Consider the following 9690-nt stretch of genomic DNA (forward strand, 5'->3'; position numbering starts at 1 on the left):
ATTTGGTAAATACAGATCGACAGTGGTATCCACTGAATGACAGATTAAATAAAAAAAATCAAGTTTCAATTTGTCTATACAATCGAAGCACCTTTGCTAATGAAACTGAAAATTGTAGTATATATTGGGATTGGCAATATCCTATATTTATTTATTCCGGTAATATTTTATTTTCCCTTTTTAAAGATTGGGAGACTCCGGAGGTTACCACGATCAGAGCCCCCCCCCCCCCCCCCCGACTTTCTCGGTTCAAGAAGCCGGATATATTTGGAAGAAGATAGAGAGGAACCGACACCCCCCCCCCCCCCCAAAAAAAAAAGAATCGATTGTAAAATTATATATGTCTGCTAAAAATAACCGTCGTAAGTATTCCTGTGTGAAGACATTTTTAAAGATTTGCCTGTACATATAGCAGTGCTTCCCACTTTAAAGGAAACCCGTCATCAAATGTATGAAATATATACCATGGACCAAAAAAAAAAGTTTATAGGCTATCATGATATAGTCCTAGACTGAGCATATTTCATTTCATTTCGTTTATTTCCATTTTCAACAATTACAGTTTGTTTTGTACATTTTGACATAAATAACAAAACATATTTCAAGTATCCCTGTACAAAAATTATATTCAAGATTATTACATATCAGGTTGGAAATGGAGAAGGCTGCTAAAAAGCGGAGCTTGTAGAGTGCAGCCTCCTAATAAATATTCTTGTAGTTGCATAGCATATAAAATCAAAATAACAACTTGAGCATGAACCAGTTAAATTAAAAGGAAAAGGGGAAATTAAAATAGAAAAGGAAATTTGAAAAAGAGATTAAAGGTCTCCAGAATCCAGCCCCAGCACTCACAGACGGACCTCGCTGATCAACAGGAAAACGAAAGAGATGGAAAAGTGTACGTGACATGATAATCATGTTTGATTGAAAATAAATACAAGAGTTTGAGTGATGAACAGTTAAATTCAATAGTTATCTTGGAGACATTTTTGAGCTTACATTTGAAAGAATTAAGGCTTGGTGATTCTTTGATGTTATTATTAATAGTTCCCCAGAGTCTAGGGCCTTCAAAAGTAAAAATTGATTTTGCAAGGATGGCGCGGGGTCGGGGTAGTGGTAAATGGAATTCATCTGATTGACGTGTGGGATATTTGTGAAGAGTTTTGTTAGGGGGTGGGTGCAGGGAGGGGGAGTTTCCCCCTCCCGTGCGAAGCGCGAAGCTTTTGGTGTTTCATAAATTAAAATGAAAAGGAGTCGTCTCTCTTGTCTCTAGTATCTATATCAGCTCCAATTCAGTTGACTATATTGTGATTTTGAACCTGGTTTTCATGAACCTTGTTTTCAAAAAAGACTGTGAACGCACAAAAAAGGAATACAATGGAGGAAATTAAAATGATAATAACCCCGCGCGAAGTGCGGAAGCTAAAGCGTTTTATCAATTTTTTGCCATGAAAAGGGTCCCGAGAAAAGGATATTCTCAAACATATATTGAATACTTCCCTTGGAAAGATCAGATTTGATTACAAACAATTTAGCGACAGTGCATATCTTTAACTCGCAAAACAGAGGAGAAGAAGTGTATATGCCAGGAGGAAGATATTCCTCCCCGCGCAGAGCAACGAAACTCTGAAATTTCAAAGGGCGGATGTTTCATCAAAATAATGCATATATCTCCAATACCCCATCGGCTCTAATTCAATTAATTTTCTAAGATTATTGAACTTCATTAAAAGGAAAATAGTGCGCAAAAAGTTGAAATTTCTGTGATTTATTGAAATTATATAAAAAGGATGCCTAATTTCTTTGACTTATCCTGAATTATAATTATTATTTTGAATTATAAAGAAACTTAAGAGTCATTCAAAATTTCAAACTGAGGGCGAAAAACAGGACAGGAGATGAATGTACAGGAAAAAGACATGAAGTTGAATAGAATTTGATAAAAAATATTTTACTTTTTTATTTAATACCCTTATACGATACGAATTTTATACTTCCTCTTTTTGGATTAGGAACCTGTTTGCCCCAAAAATTATGGTTGTTTAGTAATGAGCTGAAAAGCGGGAGAAGATGACTTTATGGAGGTGACGGCAGAAATTGATATAAAGATTTTACCCGCCCGGAGCCGACCCGACCAGAAGTTGCGCGATCAATTTAAAAAAAAGATAACTTCCTATACTTCGGCCTAACCTTACTCTAATTCCATGCCCTAATGTATACATTTGAACTTTAACTGGCAATAAACACATATAGCTGAGGTAGAAAAACAGGGTTAGAGAAAGGGTGGGGGAAACAATGGAGATCTTCAATATTTTCATTTAACCGCGCGCAGCGCGGAAGCAAAATTCATAATCATAAATTTAGAGCAAGAGTGAAGGAGTTTCTCTTTTGAGAAAAAAAAAGAATAAAAAGAAAAAAAAAAACATAAAGCTACCTTTCTTCCCTTTCCTCCCTTCCCTTTTCCTTTTCTCCTCTCTTTTTTCCCTTCTTTTTTTTTTCTTTTTGGGGACGTTTTTGGGGGGGGCGACCGCCCCCACCGCCCCCCCCCCCCTGGCTACGCGCCTGGCTCCGGGCTGAAAATAATAGATTCAAACAGGTAAAGAAATATCAGACAAACAAAACAATGAAAATTTGATCAAAATCAGACAAGGAATAATAAAGTTATGGCACTTTAAAGACTTGCATTATTTCGGTGAAACAGTTCTAGGCATGTCTTCATGAATATTCAATGAGCAAATTGATGATGTCATATCCCCACTTACTGTTTTGTATTTTATTATATGTGATTAGGTTTATTCAAACTTTTTCTCACAAGAACTGAAAAAACTTGGATTGACAACTTATTTCGTGCATTAGATATTCATTGCTGCACTGTATTTCATTATAAAGGAGACACATTATTCACACATGTATGAAAAATGAAACAATTATGATTTCATGTAATAACATAAGAAAAAGGAAATTGGGGATCTGACATCATCAGCCCATCTAATGAATATTCATGATGACGTTCATATAACTATTTTTACAAAATATTACTAAACTTTTAAATTCAATAACGTCGTTATTTGTTATCCAATTTTGATGAAATTTTCAGTATTTTGCTCAGTGCATTTTACTCCATTTATTTAGATATAAATATTTTCAGCCTGGAGTATAGTATACCCCTTTAAAGGCGAAGGTCACAAAACCTTCAATTTCCAAGTTTTGGGGTTTTGATATACATGCACGAAACCCATTTTGTTTGTACGGTTTTGGTTACATCAGAGCTTTCCCTTCAAATTTCATGAAATTTTAGCCTTTCTGCAATTTTTTTTGCGAGTGAATATCACATAACCGGTGTCTAGTCGGAATTTTTGTTAAGCACATCTTGGCGACTTGCAGGCATTATGTTTGGCATGTATAATAAAACCCCAAAACTTGGCAAAAGTGGTTAGGTACCCTTCGCCTTCGAAAGACCATAACTCTATGACCAGTGACACTTGTGACGCAAGCAAGGTGTCAAATTAAAGTTGATGAGATGCCCAATTATGTAGAATAGAAGTCACAAGAATAAATCATGCATTCGTGACATCGCTGACCAGTACACAGTAAAAACGCTGTTCAAGATTTTATACAACGCTGTTTACTATATGAACCTTAAAGTATTTGTTTAACCGTTTAAACAATCATCTTTAATTTATTGAAGATTAGATATTGAAAATTAAACTTTGTTGCTTAAGATTTAAACACTTGTTTAAGCTGTTTAAACAATAACTGTAAGGTTCATATAGTAAACAGCGTTGTATAATTTTTTTTTTACTGTGTAGTGTTGCTGACCTTTGAACTTTGGTTACCTTTTTCAGAAACACCCTGTAAAGGCTGTATTGACGGTTTGGGGTATGGGTATACAAAGGGGAGAGTGGTACTTCTGTCATGTCTGTGACATCATCTTGGTCGCATTGTCAGTCAGAGGATCCCCATGTAGCATTAGTGATTTCGACATTCAAATGCTAATGACTTTCTTGTTTTGATTTTCTCAACCTTTTATTGATTTGTTTCTTTGATTTTACTGTTTGCACACAAAGATGCCACAGTCATTATCAATATTATTCAATCATGTATTTAGGCGTACCATGAATGGTAAAGAGTGAAGTATCATTTGATTTGATACCAATCAGTGTTTGATACCAATAATTTATTGAATCGCCAGAAGCAGAGGAGGGGGTGGGAAGGCTTCTTTTTTATTACAGAGAATAAAATACTGAAGAATCATGCCATACACGATTTGCGCACAAAGCTCAAGGGTGAATGTGAATCCACTTTAATTTAGAGATTAGTTGAGCATGTTGAGAAAAACTTGACAAATAGGCCTACAAACTATATGCTAATGAGTCCCCCTTTCTTATGCAAGGCCGTCTCATACAAAATTGAAACTTATTTTTTCTGCGCAACTTGGTTTGACCAAGGACCCAACTAGTTAGGGTCTGGTTTTACCATATTTGATTTAGCCTTGGATCCTACTAGGGTCCATTTAAATTTCAAGCTCGTCTTGCTCTCATCAATAAAGTGGAAGAACATATATGTCAATCACCTTGGAAATGTTGGAAAAAATGTGGACGCTATGGTTTCCGTTTAGGGACGAGCTGTTTATCATGTTCATCCGCGTGTTTACAGTAATCTGCAAATTTCACTTCTATTTTCAAATGGCGGACACGATTATGATTCGAGAATTATCCGCCTATGCCTTTTTTCCTCCACTTTCTCCATGGCAACAAAACATCTTCCCAAACAGCGCTTCAATAAAGGATATCTTAATATGAGATCTTGTACTGATTCTCTTCTGCATCGTGAAAGCTGTGCGCTTTGTGCCCTGGAAACTGGCGCCATTTTGTTTTATCACTGAGACAACACAAAACAAGCGACTTGAAATTTATCAGTTTACACGGGGTTTTGTTGCTTAATTTGTTGGGGTTTTCCCCCTCAGTCGTCGCCTTACGATACAATTCCATTGTGATGGTTTTGTTGAATTGTACAGGATAAAAAGCACCTGGAGAACAGAACATTTTTTGCTTATAATCAAAACATCAGAAAAGAAGCGGGCTTAAATTTTTTCAGGGGTTTTATGTATTGTTTTGTTTTTCGCATTCATCGGCCCTTGCCACAGAATTTTTGTGGAGTTTTTGTTACACTGTTCTGGACAAGAAACGCCTGAAAAACCACCATGGATAGCATCCTCGAAATCGGTCCAGAAGCGGAACAACTTCATTATGCCGTCGGAACTATCCTCATAGTCTGGTGTAAGTAAACTCAATTATTCTTTATATGCCTTTCTTTGAATAAATTACGCAACAATAGAATACATAATATAATAACCAAATTGAATCATAAAAAGGCATAATAAGCATACATTTGAAGGCATATTTGATTTGATAACTATTAAGAAATTCTGATATCATATTCTATGATTGGTCCAAGTATTGATCTTTTAGGAAATACTGGGAGAGTTTTTATCGTATTTTCACAATTATGAACCTTTACTAATATGCAAACAATATATGAACAGACGTGTTTTTCACGACTGTTTCAGAAAAGGATTTTGAATTCTCTTTTTTGTCACATCATGGGCACTGACGAAGAGTGTGACTTTACCTTTCATTTTTTAGAGCTATGGTCCTTTTAAAATCTACGATTTTATTTCCACGGCATTTACTAAACCTTAATTGTGATTACTCTCTCTCTTCCTCTCTCTCTCTCTCTCTCTCTCTCTCTCTCTCTCTCTATATATATATATATATATATACATATATATATAATTCATTTAGATCTATTTCTTTCTCCATTTGTCCGTGTATTGTTAAAGTTGTCCTGCTTTCACATTTCCTTGATCAAGCTAAGATTTTACAATTAAAGTTGACTGATATAATTTACTTAGTATGTGACTACTGGTATAATCAGTTAATATTTATTATTGCCCATGGTATGGAAATGTGTTTTCCACCATCATTGCAAGAATATGAAGCACAGTACTGGTATATAAGGATATGAGAGCACGTGTTGAAAAGGATATGGGATACAGACAAACAAAAATATGAAGTCCGGGCATGTTGAAAGAAGATTCTCATTTTAATAATAATTGGATTTATATAGCGCTTTTTCCAAAGGATACAAAGCGCTGTTGATGGCATAAGACAAGTTAAGGTTTATGGTTATATAAGTTTGTTTTGAGATGTTTCTTGAAGAGGTCAAGAGAAGAGAGGTTTCGGAGAGATGGAGGGAGTTTGTTCCAAACACGGGGGGCAAGAGATTGAGAAGAGTTGAAACCGGCCTGTTTTCTGGATTTTGGAATGACATAGGAATGAGCAGCTCCAGAACGAAGAGAGTATGTAGATCTTTGTTGCTGAAATAATGAAGAAATTTAGGAAGGAAGTGTGGTTGACAGAGATTTATAGGTTTGAACAAGTATTCGATAATGTATTCTATCAGAAACAGGTAGCCAATGAAGTTCATTTAGAAAAGGGGTAGGTAGCGTGACACCATTTTGGTTTTTGACAGATCAATCGTGGACATTTGTTCTGAAGGCGTTAAAGTCTTTCAAGATCTTGTTTACCCCCAAGCAAGCAACCAACCACCAAAGTCGAGCCTGGAGAGCACTAGTGCCCTAACAACATTATGATATGTGTCCTTATCTAAGAAACTTCTAATGCGATTGAGATTGTATATGTACCAGTTGAGAGTACGACACAAGTATGTTACATGTTCAATCATTTTCATTTAACTATCAAAAACAACTCCTAAATCCTTAATGGTTGAAGATATTGGAATATCTATCTATATTGTGCAGGAGATGCAGCAACAAAGAACTCTGTTTAACAAGAATTTAATTTTAATTTATTATCAACAAGCCACGATCGAATGTCAGACAAACATTTTGAAATCCGAAAATACGCGCAGGCTGCATCTCCAGGCTTGGTAAGATAAAAGATGTTGAACATCTGAATGTCATCGGCATAAACATGATACTGAATTGAGTGCCGACTGATGATGTTCCCAATATTACCGATGTAGTATGTAAACAACTGGGGCCCGATAATTGATCCTTGCGGTATACCATATTCTTATGGTTTCTCACTTGAAAGTGGCCCTTTTATGTGTACTCGACTAGCCTGTTGCTAAGATACGATTTGAACCAGGAAAGAGCATTAGTACACAGGTCGAAATCATCAGCCAACCTTTGCAAAAGGATTTTGTGATCTACCGTATCAAAGGCAGATGAGAGGTCAAGCATTAATAAAACAGCTTGCTTATTGTCATATCATTCATTTTCCAAGTAATCATTATTTTGCACTAATAAAACAAGAAATATGCATGTCACTTTATTCATTACTTTCCTTGCTGTAGTTATTATACAATAATCAATACAATAATCAATGATAAGAACAGAAATAATAGCAATATTATCATCATCATCATCACCATTAATATTATTATTATTACTATTTAATTATATCATAATTATTATTATTATGACTATTATTATTGTTGTTGTTATTATCATTATTGTTATTATCATTCTTCTTATTATTATCTTTGTCATATTTTCAAGCATTATCTGCTTACAATGGCAATCCATCTTCTGCCACTGATTTTATGTTCATGATATATGCCTGATTTATTGTCAAAATATATTTTTTATATTAGTGTTATATTATATTGTTATGTAGAAGATAAATAAATCAAATCTAAATCAATCATTATTATTATTATCATTATTATTATTATCATTATCGTTATCATCATAATTGTCATTGGTTATATTGCTGGTATCCATCAGATGCTACTACAGTGAACGTATTTGGAGAGTTAGAATTACCGTATGAGTAAAAAAGAAACACGATAACTTAAAGAGGAAAATCACCCTTATACAAAAAGTTTATTGTAAAAAGGAGAAGCTCAGAAATGACGAGTGACGTCACAATTCCTTTTTAATGACCATAACTCTTTCATGATATTGATTTTTTCTGTATTTTTTTCATTTCATTCTTTATAATCAAACAATTAACTTGACATCAAGGAACGTTTCATTAAAGTTGTCAGCAATCATGGCAATGGCAGGTTATCGTTTTTTCAACAGTTGCCATAGTTATGGTCAGACACGTGAGCTTCTTTCATCCAATCAAATCCAAAGAAAGTTGACAGATCTGACATTTTGTCGGACAACAAGCATGACAAAATTATTTTCATGAAATGCTTCCGAGGGCGGATTTATCTTTTTAAGTAATTCTGAGGAAAGGAATAGATGTATTTGTTCTCGTTTATAAAGTGTCGATAGTTTCCGTCTTTTAATTTATTTTCTTTAATGTTGATTCAGGGGCTGGTGGTGTATTTGGGAATGCGACCCTTTTCGCCGTCTTCGCCAGATACCGGCAGCTGTGTAGTCCTGTCAATGTGCTGCTACTAAGTCTGGGGCTAGCGAATCTTGGTAAGTATATAGAATGAGAAATAAGGGGGGACAGATGACCGGATGTGGATTGATTGAAAAGGGAGAACAGGGCAAAAAGGAAAAGGCTGGGAAAATGATGGGAAAAAAAGAAAACAAAAAAGGTCACGGATGGTAGAAATGAGTTTAGGGGTTTTGTAATTCTGTTTTTTTTTTTACATCATGGGCACTGACGAAGAGTGTGACTTTACCTTTCATTTTTGAGAGCTATGCTCCTTTTAAAATCTACGATTTTATTTCTACGGCATTTACTAAACCTTTTGTGATTATATATATATATATATATATATATATATATATATTGGCGAAGAAGCCAATATATTACTCACTGAAGCACCCACGCAATGTTTATGTCCTTGCTCATCACAATTATATATATATATATATATATATTCTTTTTAGGGACGCATCTTTAAAGGCAATCCCTGGCTATGTTTTAAGTATATTTGCAATCACATGCATTCCTTTTGTTACTCCCTTTTCTTCTTCTTTTTTTTCTTTTTTTTTTCTTCTTGCTTTCATTAATAATTGACATTCGCTTTCTTCTATTCATTCATGTATTTATTTTTGTTTTAATCACGTTTTCAGCATTTTGTATTCATAAATTATTATTCTTTGTTTATTTGTTTATTTTATATTTGTGTTTGCTTTGATAGGCAATGTTATTTAAAAAAAAACGGTACACATTATATCTTCATACAGTCCGTTGAAATAGTTTCAGAACAGTTTAAGATATATATATGTTTAATTATGAAATACTTGATTTTGTTATTCTTCTTCTGTAGGAATGACTGTATGCTGTATTCCTCTCTCAACCACATCAAATTTCATCCAGATATGGATCTTTCGGTGGGAAGGCTGCAAATTCTATGGCTTTTTCTTTATGTTCTTTGGTTTAAGTATCATCGGCAATACCGTCATACTAGCAGTTAGTCGATATCTTATCGTCTGTCGAGGAGAACTTGGTAAGATAATTTCAGAACTACTCCTTCTATCGTATTAGTTTTTAACGACGTTTATTTATTAATAAAAAAAATTATGCATATGAAACCACAATGTTTAAAAATAATTGATGACAATGTAGTCTAATCAATGCTTAATAACTGATTTTGCCCTACTCCTTCAAAAAGTATAACCAAATATGTCATAAAGAATTTATTCAATTTCGTTGAACGATATGTATGATTTTGTACCATACTAAATGAGAGAAA

At 34.3% G+C, this 9690-nt stretch overlaps 1 long non-coding RNA gene across 1 annotated transcript; it reads left to right on the forward strand.

The window, feature by feature from the left end:
* The first annotated feature begins 5239 nt into the window (after positions 1–5239).
* On the forward strand, positions 5240–9433 carry LOC129281349 (uncharacterized). Its single transcript, XR_010296466.1, has 3 exons — positions 5240–5279; positions 8351–8461; positions 9265–9433. It is a non-coding gene; the product is annotated as an uncharacterized LOC129281349 (long non-coding RNA).
* Positions 9434–9690: the final 257 nt, after the last annotated feature.

The sequence above is a fragment of the Lytechinus pictus genome, chromosome 18, assembly GCF_037042905.1.
Source record: "Lytechinus pictus isolate F3 Inbred chromosome 18, Lp3.0, whole genome shotgun sequence".
Lineage (NCBI taxonomy): Eukaryota > Metazoa > Echinodermata > Echinoidea > Temnopleuroida > Toxopneustidae > Lytechinus > Lytechinus pictus.